Source organism: Uranotaenia lowii, chromosome 2, assembly GCF_029784155.1.
Source record: "Uranotaenia lowii strain MFRU-FL chromosome 2, ASM2978415v1, whole genome shotgun sequence".
NCBI classification, from domain to species: domain Eukaryota; kingdom Metazoa; phylum Arthropoda; class Insecta; order Diptera; family Culicidae; genus Uranotaenia; species Uranotaenia lowii.
The window spans coordinates 111,994,652-112,011,414 of record NC_073692.1 but is presented as its reverse complement, the minus strand read 5'-3'; the positions used below and the strand labels follow the sequence as shown (position 1 = coordinate 112,011,414).

General features: G+C 33.8%; 1 protein-coding gene across 1 annotated transcript in view; it reads right to left on the bottom strand.

Annotated features, from left to right (window-relative positions):
- Positions 1 to 16,763, bottom strand: part of LOC129741779 (protein spire-like) — a 432,182-nt gene that overhangs the window by 57,378 nt on the left and 358,041 nt on the right. The gene's annotated exons all lie outside the window — the stretch shown is intronic.

Genomic DNA, 16,763 nt, shown 5'->3' with positions numbered 1-16,763 from the left:
AAAACATCTGTTTTCCAATTTTTCCAAAGCTTATCCGCCAGCAAATAGTAATTTTAAAGTAATATCTAGAAATTTTGTTAATTTTTATTTATATTTCGCATGATTATCAAATCTTATCAAGTCGGGAGCAATCTATCGGAAGAATACAATTCGAAAATGCACTTAGGCTCAGCTGGTCAACTTCCGATAGATAAGGCAGAGCAGGGTGGCCTGTTCAGTTATGAGATTGCTCACACTATGACTAAGATAAGATACCTACTGACTTACTGGTGATCGTATTTTACGTGAATGAGCAGGAATTTCCCAACAATATTTCTTATCATTGGAGCTGACTAATTAAGTTTCATTCAGTTGATCCTAAATAAGATTGTTTTTATAGCGCCAGGCTAGTAGAAAGGTCTGGGTGGCACCAATTTGGTGGTAAAGATCCGAGAGTTGTTGGATATTAACGGAAATGTGAAAATTATGAGTAGAGTAATACAGATATCAATAGAACTAAAAATTTACAAAGCAATGAAAAAAAAATTTGAAAATTTAAAAAAAATGATAAAAATGTTGAAGACATATCGTAATGCAAAGATAAACTGTCATTGAGTTGAAATGTCATATTTTATGTAGCTAGTGATAATAAACAGCAGACTAATGGAGCGCGTCAATTTGACACGATTGGTAGCTCATTAGGAAAATTAAAAAAAATCTTGTGATTCTACATACGTGAATTTTTAATAACCGACTCTTCATCTTAAACAAGTTATGAACTCTCTTGTTTACCAAGAGTTTTTACACGGTTTCAAACGGTTGTTTTTACACAGCTTCTGAAATGTTTTTTCACGGGTTTTGACACGCTTTTCGTGAATTAAGAGTATCGGAGAAATAATTTCTGAAGTTTTTCAATGTTTTTTTTTAGTTGGATAATTTTAGCTTTGAGAATTGAAAGGTGAGACCTAAGAACTGTAACCTGAGCCCTGGCCCCTGAGAACTAAGGCATGAGACTTGAGATTTGAGATTTCAAACTTTTTCGTAGTTGACGGAAAGAATTAAAGAAACGTAAGCTATCAAAGAACGAAAGAACATAAGCCGTAAATATCATGAATTTTTCGATAAAGATACAACGGCTCACCGACAGGACTTGAACCTGCAATCTCCGCAGGTTCAAGTCCTGTCGGTGAGCCGTTGTATCTTTTTCGAAAAATTCATGATATTTACGGCTTATGTTCTTTCGTTCTTTGATAGCTTACGTTTCTTTAATTCTTTCCGTCATCTACGAAAATGTGATTATTTTCAGGTACAAAGATGTACCAAACGATTTCATAACATCAGTATTGAGATCTCAAACATTAAACCTGAGACTTGGGACATGAACAAGGAACTTTAGACCTGAGACATAAAAAATGAGAAATACACTGCCGGCCAAAAGTTTGGGATCACCCGCTAAAAAACATGGAAATTTTGATCGTTCATATCTCAGCCGTCTTAGGACATATTGCAAATCTTCTGATCTCATTTGAAAAATAATGAGCAATAGCTATTTCGGAGGTATTTTGCCCATAAATAATGTTTTAGTTTTGCACCTAAAACTTAACCTAAAGTTAGAACATTTTCAAAAAATCGTACTCAATAATCAAAGATTTCTGAAAATTCACACTTATGATTATGATTTTTTATGGTTATGGTTTTAAAATATAATTTTTTAATGAATTTATGAAAAATAACAATTCCTAAGCTTTCAAATGAACCCTTCAGATCTGCAATACGATGTTAGATGAGAAAGATATGAATGAGATAAATTTGCATGTTTTTAAAAGAATGATCCCAAACTTTTGGCCGATACACCATACTAGGGGTGATCCCAAACTTTTGGACGATAACTTAAGTGTCTATTTTATTAATTAATAGTACATTCTTAAATTTTTGCACACAATTTTTGATTGTGTTTTGAGAAGTATAGAATAAGGATTCTAATGCAACTCAAATTTTGAAATTTGGTCCACCCTATCCCAAGATGATCGGCTTTGAATATTGAGTGCGATTTTTTGAAAATGTTCTAACTTTAGGTTAAGTTTTAGGTGCAAAACTAAAACATTATTTATGGGCAAAATACCTCCGAAATAGCTATTGCTCATTATCTTTCAAATGAGATCAGAAGATTTGCAATATGTCCTAAGACGGCTGAGATATGAACGATCAAAATTTGCATGTTTTTTAGCGGGTGATCTCAAACTTTTGGCCGGCAGTGTAAGACATGGGAATGGACACCTGAGACATGAGACTTAAGATATGAGACATGAGAATTGACTCTTGAGAAATGAGGCATGAGACACGAGACATGAAACATGAGACATGAGACATGAGACATGAGACATGAGACATGAGACATGAGACATGAGACATGAGACATGAGACATGAGACATGAGACATGAGACATGAGACCTGAGACATGAGACATGAGACATGAGACATGAGACATGAGACATGAGACATGAGACATGAGACATGAGACATGAGACATGAGACATGAGACATGAGACATGAGACATGAGACATGAGACATGAGACATGAAACATAAAACATGAGACATGAGACATGAGACATGAGACATGAGACATGAGACATGAGGCATGAGACATCAGACATGAGACATTAGACATGAGGCATGAGACATGAGACATGAGACATGAGAAAAAAAAAACATGAGATATGAGACATGAGACATGAGACATGAGACATGAGACATGAGACATGAGACATGAGACATGAGACATGAGACATGAGACATGAGACATGAGACATGAGACATGAGACATGAGACATGAGACATGAGACATGAGACATGAGACATGAGACATGAGACATGAGACATGAGACATGAGACATGAGACATGAGACATGAGACATGAGACATGAGACATGAGACACGAGACATGAGACATGAGACATGAGACATGCGACATGAGACATGAGACATGAGACATGAGACATGAGACATGAGACATGAGACATGAGACATGAGACATGAGACATGAGACATGAGACATGAGACATGAGACATGAGACATGAGACATGAGACATGAGACATGAGACATGAGACATGAGACATAAAACATGACACATGAGACATGAGACATGAGACATGAGGCATGAGACATGAGACAAGAGACATGAGACATGAGACATGAGACATGAGACATGAGACATGAGATATGAGACATGAGACATGAGACATGAGACATGAGACATGAGACATGAGACATGAGACATGAGACATGAGACATGAGACATGAGACATGAGACATGAGACATGAGACATAAAACATAAAACATAAAACATGTGACATGAGACATGAGACATGAGACATGCAACCACACGCCCTGCTTCTCACGTCCCACGTCTCACGATCACTCCTCACTTCTCAAGTCTCATGTCTCGCGTCTCACTTTGTCAATCTCACGTCAAACGTTTTACTTCTGACGTTTAACTTTTTATTTCTCATATCTCCCTTCTCACGTTTAACGTCTGGCTCATCTGTTCTTGCGTCTCACTTCTCAATTCTCATACCTCGCTCCTCACGTCTCTTATCTCCCGTCTCACTTTTTACATTTCATTTTTCAGGGTGCATGTCTCATTTCTCACTTCTCATGTCTTATTCTCATGTGCCTTATCTCACTTCTCACAGAAAAATCTACAGTAATTTGATGCTTATTGGACACTCGATGTTCATTCGATTTTTTTTTTCATAAAATAGAACTTAAATCTCAACGTTTTTACAAAATTGCTTTTGCACTCCTGAAATTGGTTTCCGTTTAGATGTCTCAGCTTTTTTCACCGCGAAAATAAACTTAAACTACCTGATTGCTGGAAAATGCAATAGCAATGCCAATTTGTGTACCGATCAAACCAAAAATTACCAGTGGCTCTAACCTCTGTCGTCGATTGTTTTGGAAGATCGATCTCCGCCCTTCCCTGATTGAGGGTGCAATTATGGCCGTGTACCTACATAGTTTGTTATTACACGGTTCAACAGAATCTGCGCCGCGTTTGTGTTGGAAGCACCAAGACCCAAGACAGTCATCTGACGCGCATGGGATTTCGTGAGAGAATTGAGTCACTCGATGGGAAGTGGTCTCCATTTGAGCTGTGAGACGAATTCAACTGGGTCTTTTTTGTATGTAAACTATCATCTATAAAGCAAACGATGAATATAAACTTGATCAACACTATTAAGTTTAGAGAGAAAAATCCTTGATTGGTGTAGTTTCAAATGCAGAGAGAAACGAATGCTTCCAATCGACCAAGCTTAACAGAACACTTTCAAACATAATTCAAGAAAATAGCAACTACACGATCAAGAAACATTCTTGCCTGGCCCGTAGGTCATAAATTGGAGCCGCTCGATTTTCCGTTTGGCGCTGCTTATTAACCATACAATTGAGTTAGGCGTCCAACAAGCAAAGGCCTTCGACCTCTTGTTTCTTCAATTTCAACAAAGCGGGGGGCACGGGAATTGTTGAATTTGTTGCAGAATAAGGCACGGATCCCCATAGTCTGTGAAACGATTTTATTAAGTTCACGAGGTCTCTGACAGCTCTAGTCAGTTAGTCACTCACTCAGTCAGACATTCTATGCGATCTGACGGTGGAACGGTTACGTCAATTTCCTCCAGTAATAACTAACCAGAATGGAAGTGATTGTTTTTGCGCCTTTTAGTTTCGCTTGCTCAACACAGATTGGAAGCTGAATTTTATACTTGAAATTGGTTGGGAGGATTTTGAAACCAAAAGACCAAGACTCCAGAAAGGGTCGACAAGGTTTCATTAAAACTACCAGGAAAAGGGTTATCTAATTCAATAACCACCCAGGTCTACGTCGTTAAAAGCTAGTGGCTACTGTTAGTAGTTCCATCACCGGTTTAGATGCTCAGCTTCGAAGATTAAAATCATCTCCCATCTACCGGGGGAGGACAGGTTTATGTCGGGAGAGCCTTCGGGGGCAGCGAAGCATAAAGTGAAAGGGACTTTTTTTCGAATGACCAAAACTAGGCAACTGAAGATGTTCAAATATTTGTGCATATCAAATGATTGGTCGTGAGCCATGAAATCGCCAGCATATTTCGACCCGAAACTTACGAAATGGGGGATCTAAACCTGTTTCTAGCCAAAATATACACATCTTTAGCTAAGGAGATAGTTTATGCTAGTGGAGAGGCGAACAGCTTGTTTACACGTTTTTTTGTGATGGAGACTAAGATGAGTTCAACGGAATTAGCCGTTACATCACAGAGCCGAGATAAACCAATCCAAACACATACATAAGTATTCCATATGAAATGGAAAATGCCTCAACTACAAATGAATGTCAAATTTGATCAGCAGGTATTCAATATTAACGCAGGTGCTGTTCTAAAGCTGGCTCTTGGGGAGAGTGAATTTCCAAATTTTCAAAAATTAGTTTATCAATAGAATCGTAATTATCTGGTGAAAAACGCTCATTTTGAGAGATCAAGTGCAAAGGGGGAGAATAAAGGTTTTGCAAATGAGTCTTTAATATTTTCTACACACTTCGCCTCCTCCTCCCCTTGAATTTTATTGAGCCAAATCAGAGGTCGGGGAATAAGGGCAACACGAGCACCTCAAGCTTATGCAAGGTTTAAAAAGAGATCATAAGTGAAACTTGAGACTTACATGAATGAGATAGATGACTAGAATGGGATTTAAAGAAAGGAGAAATTTGAAGAATATGAAAAGTAACAAAAATAGTTGGTCCATCAGCTGAAAAATTGAATACAATATTTCAGGAATTCTGAAATTTGAATATGAGTTTTGAAAATAGTTTTCGAAGTAGATGCATGAGTTAGTAACTCGGTCCAAGGTTGCCGAGATCACAGAAAAATCTTTATTATCACAGAATTTTGAACAAAATTTCGTCACAGAATCTGTGTCACAGGTCACAGAATTTTGAAAATTTTCACAGAATTCACAGATTTTCTACAGATTTCCAAAGTTATAATTCTTTTTTGTCATTTTTTAATTTTTATTTCTAACTACATATAATTCATGAAAATGTGAAAACAAGGTAATGTAAATTGATTTTTTCCTATAAAATTCGTTAGAAGTTTTCATTTTGTTGATGATAAACATGATTTCTCAATGAACTTCAAAGAAAAAGCTTCACAGAAAACCGTCACAGAATTTTAGGTTCGAATCACAGAATTCAAGAATTTTTTTTGTCAACACACACAGAATTTTTTTCGGCAACCTTGACTTGGTCACGTTCAACTCAAAGTATTATTTTTTTCTAGGGTTTAAATTCATTCGGATGATTTATTCCCATAAAAATACAATAAAGTTCAAAAGATTGTTCTGAAATAGGTTTGTCATCTATCTGCGTATTCCATTCGTTAACTGTTAACTATTAGATAACATGCACATAGATAATGCCAAAAATGTCTTTGAAGTTTGATGAGGAATTCTTCATATAAGTATGAATTCTCTTTGACTATTATTTATTTATTTATTTACATATAATTTTTATTTGACTAGTTGGGGATAAATACCTACCTCAAAAGCGTTAAAACCCATGAAAAACAAAAAAAAATCTCCCCCCCCTTCCTTAATATTTTGGAGCTAATCGCCCCTCTGAGAGTATTTTAGAACAAATTTTGCAGGAAATTAGTAGCTTTGAGGCTTTCCACCGTCCCCTTGGAGGCAATCAACGCCTCCCATATCTCAGAAACAAGTGAATATTTTTGTGTTATATATTAACAAAAAATATTTATGATATGAAAAAAAAATAAGCCCATTGTATTTTTATAACAATATTTTAATGTATGAGGGAGGTATCGAAGAAAGTGGGGAGAAAAATGGACAAAATCAAATTAATTAATTTTTCTAAAAAAATATATTTATGGAAAATCTTTGTTATTTCTTCAGATTTAAAAATTCTAATAATTTTTTGATCTCGATCCATCACAAACATCTTCCTGCACCCTAAACTCAAAATTACGGCTCCAAACCTGCTCAGTTGTGTTTTTCGTATTCAAATGTTATTATTTCACTGACTCAGTAATTGTTAATCTCATTAAAAAAAGTCATGCATTAAAGGGTTAAGAAAAAAATGGTTTCAAAGAACATAAACGAGCTTTAACGATTGACTATGTTTTAGGTAACATTAAAAAATATTGAACGTAATCTTGGTATCGTCAAGAAATGGGGGGGGGGGGGTAGGGGGGTTGCGGGTGAGGTGGGGTTTTTGGTGACCTATTTTTTTCTATCGCATTTTTGCTCAAACGATGCATGAACAAAAAAAAATAAAAAATACATATCGTTTTTAAATACTTTTTGATTATTCATAACTAAGCTCGTTTTTCTAGTTAAATATATTCTTGTTTTTCGTGTTAAATAGAAATTTATGAAAATACATCCTAAAATCATTCAAATGATGATAAGAATTTTAATTTTTGGAGATTGAAACGGCTTAATCAGGCTGTCCATGGACAATAATAAAAATAACTCGTTTTTATTCCCACAAATGACTGATTAAGCCGTTTCAATCTCCAAAAATTAAAAGTCATCCAGTCGAAAAACAATACCAAAGATGATAAGAATTTGAATAAAAAATACTTTAGTACCAAAATAGGAAACATACTTTCGCGATTGCCAGAAGTTCTCCCGTACGTATCCGGGCCGGGCAAATCCGAGCTATTGTATTTGAAACCTGGCAAAATCCGTACAAATTATTTTCAAACCAAAATCCAGTCAATATTCGGAAACATTTGACAAAAATCCATGAACTATTCAACAAAAACTCAGGAAGAAAATGTGCATAATTTTTTTTCACTGAAAACACAACCAGATTTCGAATCGTATTTCAGTCTCCTAAAAATCGTTTTTGTTTATTTTGATAAATCTTGTTTGTCAAATTTCATTTTTGGACGTAAAAATTTTAAAATTATTTTGGTGCAATTTCTCTATTTTTTGATTTTCCAATTAAATGTGAATGATTCGGGGCAAAATCATTCAAGCGGCCGAACCTTTCTCCAGTTTGCTTTTATAAAATATCCAGGTAAGGCCGGGTAAAACCGAGTAACCTGGCCAGCTTAATATTGTTTATTTGATTTGAACTTACAAAAAGTTTTTTTAAGAAAGCCGTTCAATTTCGAAACAAAATTTCAAAAATAAATCCAATTTTGAAAAATAAAAGTAAAACATTAAAGTTTTGCGGTACAAATCGGATCCATGCAAATTCGATCTTAATTAAAGATTTTATTTGGAAATTTTTTTCATGAAAATACTGCAATATTAAAATGTTAAACAATAAGCCAAAACAAATCAAATTCTCTACCATTTCTTTAAGAGAAGATACATGTTCCTTTATCGTCATTTAATTTTCATCAAAAATCAATTCCTGTGGATGGATTTTTTTTGGAAAATGAACTATAGTTCTACTGAACTTTTGTTATTTCAGCTGAATTTTGCAAACGAAATGACTTTGGTAAATTTTTTAAATCGAACTAACAATCAGAATTATCATGTTGTAATCAACTGCAATTTAAATCCTGTCTTCATCTTGATAATTTTAGTTCGTTTGCAGAACTCATTTTCGAGCTGAATCTGAATTTTAATTTTGTATCTGAATTAAAGGTGATTTTTTTCGGCTTTCAGTCTGTTCAAATAGCAAAAACGTCTATTTGTTTAACGTTCCAACGTTTCAATCCATAAAGGATCGTTATCAGGGACTTTAATGTTTATTGTGTGTTAACAAAATTTCAAAAAATCTTCAAAAAATTAACTGATTCTTACCTAAAATGTGTCGTATTTCTAACATCGTGAACCTGAATAAAAAATTTGAATTTTCAATCTGTTTCGGTACTTCAATATGTTTTTGGTTTCATTGATTATTCTTTATTCCAATTATGTTTTTCTAATCTGACTAGCAAATCTAAATAAAAAATAAAAATTTTGAATGATGAATCTATGTTTATCGCTATTTTGAAGCTTCGTTATGTTTGAACTTAACTTAAAAATAATATTCATGAACTTCGAATCTGACTATGACATAAAACTCTAATTTTTTTTTCATATTCAGAAAAATATAACCAAAATGTGAAAAATGCATATGAGTTTCGAAAATCATGAATCAAATTTTGAAGGAAATGTAAAACCAAATTGAAACGACGATTTCAAACACAGCTTTTCATTTCAAAATGATGATTCGAATTTAAAATCAAGAATCCTGAATACTGAATACATTATCCGAAATTTAAAAACACAAATACAATTTCGATTTTGATTATGAGGAATTAGAATTGAACGTAGTATTGAGAAATGAATTACTATCAATAAGTGAGAAAATTATGAAAATCTGTAGATGAATGTTGAACCTGGAATTAGTTTTTGAGGTTTCGACATCAGTTTTGAGTCAAGATTGTTACTATTGATTAACTTTATTTCCATCATCGAAATTTGATTAAAAATTAAAAATTTTGTGTGTGGAGTAGAATGCCTCGCTTGTTTTTTATGGTCCTTCTGGAGGGGGGGGGGGGGTGTTAACCCCCAAACCCCCAAACCCCCTCCTCCACCCGTTCCTACGGCAATGATATGTAATGAATATTTCAGAGGGAAGCATTTGAGTTTAATCTGAAAGGCTATTGCAAGCGGGAATGGGAAAAGTATAAAAACCACGAAGAAATTCAATATCTTCCCTCTTTTATGAACCAAATGTATGAAAATGTCCGGAAAATCGATTGAACATAGTTTAAGATGCCGCACAAACTTACGAATGGTGATATATAGTCCCTTTTTAACCCCTGATTCTCCTATATTTTGTAAACAATCCAGAATTACACTGATTTAGACTGCAAAAATTTGAACAAAAACAAACCTACCTTGTGTGATTTTTTTCAAGAAATCGAATGAAGACTGAGCCATCACACGCTTTGGAAAATGGAGTTATGGCTGATTTACCCTCGATTCTCCTATATTTTTCCATTAATCATGAAAACGTAGGTTCGGACTTGAAAGTTTTAGACCAAATGAGACTTTTTTTGTGCGGTTTTTTCCGAGGTATCGAATGAAGCCATCGAACGCATCGAAAAATGTTATGACAGTTATACCCTCAACTTCTCTACATTTTCAATATAATTCAGAAAAAGCATGTTCGGACTCGAAAATTTTAAACCAAACGAGACTTATCTCGTGTGATTTTTCCGAGCAATCGAATGAAGGCTATTTGAGCCACTGCACTCATCGAAAAATGGAGTTATGGCTGCTTTAACCTCACTTCCCCTTTATTTTTTGAATATTCAGAAAAAAGGTTCCAACTTAAAATTTTTGAACAAAACCAAACCTATCTTGTGTGATTATTCTGAGGAATCGAATGGCTATTTCAGCCCAAAATTTTACATTTAATTTAGAAAAAGGTTTGTTTGCACAGGTAAATTTTGGAACAAATGTGAAATCGAATAAGGGCTTTTCAAGCCACAATATGCTTCGGAAAATGAATTTTAGCTTAACTATTTGAAAATTTTGGGAAATTCAGGGTAAAAACAGCCATAGCTCAATTTTTTTTGCTAGTGCGGTGGCTCAATAAGCCTTCATTCGATTTCTAGAAAAAATTACACAAAAATAGTCTCATTTGTTTCAAAATTTTCAAGTACGAACTTTTTTTTCATAATTTTGTCTTGAAACTTTTTTCAAGCGTATTCAAATAAAAAAAATTCTCTGGAACTCTTATAGAATTAATAACAACTTTAATTTTGCATCCTTACTTTTTTCATGGAAGCTCCCTGCAAGCCCAGACGAAATACAAAGCTCCCAAATAAGTTCAAGAGTGTCAATTTGACACTCCTCGCCCAAAATCGCTATATCTACCATTTTTGTTCACTTTTGATTCCTCGAACAACGTGTGACACAGAAAGAAGTAAGTGTAGGCAATTTTCAACGCCCAAATCTCATCAAGTATTAGTATCGACATGCTTTTCCGATTTTGCCGATATTATCACTCAGTTTCAAAATGATCAACCCATGTTATGTTGATTTTACCATTAAGATTATTTTGTTATTTATCGTGATTTTTATAATTTTCTTTTTTTCTTGTAATTTTTATCTTTTTTGGCATGTTTGTCAATTTTGGTAAAAAATATGAAGTTTTTCGTTCAAAAAGTGTCTTTGAAATGACAAATTTTGTACCTACTTTGGAAGATTTTTTTTCGGATTTTATTATTTTAAGAACTAGCCTAGAAAAAGATAATATGGCCACCGATATGAAATCAAGTTTAGGATACCCAGCCTAAGACATAGGTAATAAAATCATACAAAACAATATTAATTATTTAATGCATTTTCAAATTATTTGGAATAAAAAAAATCCATAAAATATAACACTTCGAGCATTTTGAGGCAACTCTAAATCATGTCCTACTGAAACGATTTTTTCAGGGAGTTTTCTGAATTTGAGAGGGTAAATTTCACAGCTTTTTTTGGATAAAAGTACAAAAACCTTCATGAAAAATTTAGTAAAAAAACATGTTATAAACATAACCTAAAATAAACCTAAAAACTGAATCGCAAAATTTTTAAATAATTTTAGTGGGTATGATGACTATGTTTTTAATTTTATCACAATTAACACGTTTGACGAAAATATCATCAACCAGATTCAATCTTTAATCTGTCATACCAGCAAATTCCTCAAAATAAGAAAACCCTGTCAAACCTAACAGTAAATTTCGCTAAGCTAAAAGTGAAAAATATTTCAGTTGTATTTTCCAGAAGAATACAAATTCGATCGTTTTTGGCCGAAAAAAAGAATGTCTGCATGATTGCACTCATTACCTTTCACTGAGGCACTCCCAAATTTCAGCCTCTTGCAAAGTTGCAAAAACCGATTTCAACTATCAACATTGATATAAAAAAAGCAACACGCCATTCATATACCCCCTCGAGAGGAACGTCATTTTTTGGTTGGTGGACACTTTCCGGCAACTTCTTTCATCTGCAGCTCCAGGGCAGTTGGGGGGGACAGACAAAAATAAAAATTGCTCCGAAATTTGTTTACTCTGATCCGAAGAGAAAGTTCCCAGAGCCGCAAATGGAGCCGAACGAACGGCCAGACTCAGATTGGCTGGGGAAAGAAAGCGCTCGGCCATTTAATTCGCGAAATTCTTCTGGCTCGATTGACCCAATGCGATGTTTGGAAGAGGCTTATAAATAAATCATCGTTTCCATCCTCGAAAATCGATGGGCTGGCGCTGTCCAATGATCAATGTCTCTTGCTGGTTGTTTTTATGCAATGAAATATCTCGTGTTGTCAACTTCTGGTAAGCCTGAAGGCAATATTGTTTCACAGGCCAGAAGTCATTCTGGTCTGAAGAAAAAAAAACTAAGTTTTTTAAAACTAAACTGAAATTTTGCAAAATAAGTTGTACATTGAAACTTAAGCGAGTTGAAAACAAAATCCTTAACAATTTGGTTTATTCAAATGTGATCCATAAGTTTTTAAAACGGTCAACAACAAATTCAAGAAAAACTAATGACGGGTAACGGTTCAATACTCTTTGTTGATGATCATGATGAGGGTGATGAAGATGAAGTTGATTGATCAAACTCGTTTGACACTGCTGGTGGAAAGTGATCCGCAAAATAATTAGACACCTGATGGACCTGAATGGCACTGCTCCGAGCTGTTCGAGGGGTTAAATCATTTTTCAGACCAGGTCCCCGGCTTGAGGCCATTCAAGACAGTGCCTCTCAACTCTGACAGATAGTGACGAAACGATGGTCTCCAGATAAGTTTGTCGTGAACCACCATCTCTCGTGACTGATACAAGAAGACTGATAGGCTGATGGTTTGCTATGAAATTCTCACAGGAAATGGGCCATTATGGGGCGAGGTTCATGACCAGCCGCACTGTGATTGCAAATTATTTTGTTTTTACTCAATCAACAAATATTAAAATTGAATACAATTTGTTATTTCTTTAAACAAATTTTAAAAATCATATTCACGTATTTGATTTCCGTCTTCTGTAATTGTGATTTTTTCAACTACTAATAAAATCATTCAAATATTTTACTCTTTAAATTTTTAAGTCACAAACTAACATTTTCACTCGTAACGAGGAATTTTTGCAATTTCGTTCCTGCAATTTGCGTGAAAATTAGTTACCCTGCTTTATAAGAAGGGAAAACCCATTTCCCTCAAAGCACTTATCGTTTGGGTTCAAATGAGATGAGGAACTCAAAATCAGGTCGTGAAATAGTTGTATAATATTGACAGTTTGCAATATAAACGGCCCGTGCCGCCGCCAGGCGTTTGGCTCAGCAATGTGCGCAACAAACTTAGCAACATTTCTAGCCATTTTCTCACGTTTTCCCGGCCGCAACCTGACGATTAAATTTGCTCTAGAGCGCCCCCTTTTCGCCCTCGCTCCCCTATTTCGAACTCATTGGCCAAGAGCCATAATAATCATTAGGTACTGGTGAAGCACACTTTCCACTATTTCTGAAGGAAGGTCCCGTTGTTTGTTGCTTACTGCGAAGGGGTTCGTTGCTATAGATAGAACTTAAAGTTGATAGCTATTGCATCCCCCCATACTTTTCCATCAAAGTGCGGTCAATTGCGATGATGGTTTGCTTGGTGTGGTTTATTTAGTGCTGCTGGTTCAAAAACCACAACATTCAAGGTAACCAATGCATCAAACGTCTGTAAAGAAACTCGATACTTGGTATACCTTAGTTACGAGATAATGGAATAGAATCGTTCGTGAGATTCTGTAAAGAATTTTAAATTATTAATAGATCGTGCCAACAACAGCTTAGTAATTTTCAAGATTCTTTAGAATTTGGATTTTTGGAATATTTAACATTTCAGTTTAAAAAATAGATGAAAACAATAGAAATTTCTTGTTTTCAGATTGTTTATTAGACTGAGTCCATTTGGGGTTAGTTTTGAATTTCTCAAACCCTGGGGTCTAAAAAGTTTGTTTTTGGTTTAAAACTCATCCATGATTTTTTGCAGAATTTTTAGTAACGTTTACATGAGTAAATTTGCTCTTTTAGGTTTGTATGGGAAAATTGAATATTTTGTACTGAAAAATTTACATAATTTATGTTTCTTCTGTGAAACCGAGCGGGATTATGGTTTTTGTGCCAACTTTTTAATTTTTTAAAGAAAATTTTCCGCTGAACATAAAGAAAATCTGCAAAAAATCATGGATGAGTTTTGAACCAAAATGATACTTTTTAGCACCCAGGGTTTGAGAAATTCGAGAATGACCCCGAACCGACTCAGTTTATTGTTCATATCTTCGTTACTTTTCTTTGTAACTTGAAAAAACTGCAATAAAAACTATATTCAAATATTATACCATCATGAATTCCCCCATCGGTAGCAAGGTCCCGCCTATGTCTGTGTGGCTTGGCCTTCGAATTTCTTCTAGGGCTTTCACGGCCGATGGTTCGTCGAGGGAAGGCATCCAACCTTCAGAGACCTACACTTGTTGGCAATCCACTCCACTTGCAATAGTCTCTTCAGATTATCCCCAGATGCATTCCCTCTGAAATATTAAGTACATTTAGTTATTTATACTGTTAAACACATCTTACCTGTCGGCAACTTATGGGATTCGAACCCAAAAGTTTTCTTGCCGATACCGGGAATCGAACCCAGTACGCCTGGGTTACCAGACTTGCACTAGCCTATCCACTAGACTACATTAGCGTTTTTATTCAAATTTTACCATCATGTTGATAAAATGAGAAATTTTCAAAGGAAATTATTGCAGAATGTGAAAAATGCACATAAACTTTTTAAAAGTACTGATTGTTGCTTGGAAAAATTTACAAAATGTATTGCGCTGCCCACCAAACTGAGTTGATTTTCAAAATTGTTCGGATCGTTTAGGGTTGAGAAAAATTCTTGATTTTAGGCTGAATATCACGATTTTATCTTCATTTTAAAGTTTGCATTGCATGCATACACATTTTGTTCTAAAAAACGTGCTTGACTTTTCGTTTACCCTTAGAAACTATATATATTTCAACCTATATGAATATTTATTTATAAATTATTCGATTTAAATTTTAGGCTGAACAACTCTTTTGAAAGGTTGTATTCGTATCTACTTAGGATAATATTTTTTAAGCTACTGAATGTGAGTAGATAAACATATATTTAGGCACATAAAAAATCACTACTTGTGCCAAAAAAGTTGTAGCTCTACTGGCTTGCAAGTAATATAACGTGTGACGTACCAGGTGCGTGCGAAGAACCCGTCCATTGAGGGACTTTGTTAAATTCAAATTAGCTAAAAATAATTACAATACCGAAATTGCACAATAAATAAGAAAATAAGTCTCTACAATAATTTTCTACTTATGACCATCACACAGACTTGAGTTAACACTTAATTTTACTTGGAATTTTTTTTAACGATAAATGCATCAGAAACAAATATTCAAACAATTCTTTTTTCGGAAGTCATTAATAAAAATAGATGTTCTTTATTCTGAATTAGAAATTTGCTTGAAAATAAATTTCAAGCAGTCTAGTTAACAAATTTGAAATAAAAATTCGCGAAATATCAGAAAACGAATACGAATTGAAATTTCAATCCAACAAGATTTTAAATCCTCGGACAAAAAATCAGTGCAAAAATAGATAACATTCAAATTGAAACGAAATTTATAAAGAAATAAAATCCAAATTCCAAAATAAATTTCAGATCATGTCAGAAATAAAACATGAATTACGAAAAAAATCATTTATTCACGAATTGAAGTTTTAATTCTAAATCAGAAAAAGAAATAATTTGAATTCAAGAATTTAATCGGAACTCAGCTAATTTCATTCAATTTGATAAAACGAAGAATATTTTGAATTTTGTTTCAATCTCTGACTTTGGCCATTTTTTAAAATTTGATCCTTCCAGTCATCAAAATAAAACGTAATGTCTTTGCAAATCACAATATTGACTTTATGTATAAATAATGAAACATGTTCAATTCATCATTTAAAATTTATATGTATTGCAAAAATCTCGGCTGGGCAAAAATATTGAATTCTAAGTAGTTGTTTTAAATAGTGAAAACACCAAATAAATACTAATTCAATTAGGGTGTTCGGATCAAAAATTGATCAGAGTAAACTGCGTGTAATTCGTGTTTTTGTTTATTTAAAAAATCAAAGTATCTTTCATTTTGAAGTTCAATATGTATAAAAGAATTCTCAGTTAAGATTCCGGTGGACCTAGTCCAAATTAGCGAGCCTTACGTTTTAAGACTGTCGTTAGATTTTGTACAGTCACCTTATCCACCTTCTTACTACTTATTTCATTTTCTTTCTATGCTTCGAATTACTTTTCGAACTTTTCATAGATTAGTTTAAAATCAAGATCGATCAAAAAAAAAAATTAAAATAATAAAACTAAAAAAAAAACTAAAATCTTAATATGTTGTTGTCATCGATTTCAATAATGGTACAATACAAACAATTTTTTTCTTTTCTTTATTTATTTAGATGTTTACGGAGAACAGAAATTCAGAATTTAGAATTAAAGACAAACTTATTAAAAAAAAAGTCCAAAAAATTTGATAGTGAGACTGTTCAATTGGGACAATTGGTTTGTAAATTAATAAATTTAGTTTAACATAGATGGAAAAAATTAGTTTTTAGAAGGAAAGTTTTTCAATGAAAACGTCTTACCATTTTATAATCTTTAAAATGAAATTTAACAACAACATTTTATGTGCCTATGTTTCAATGA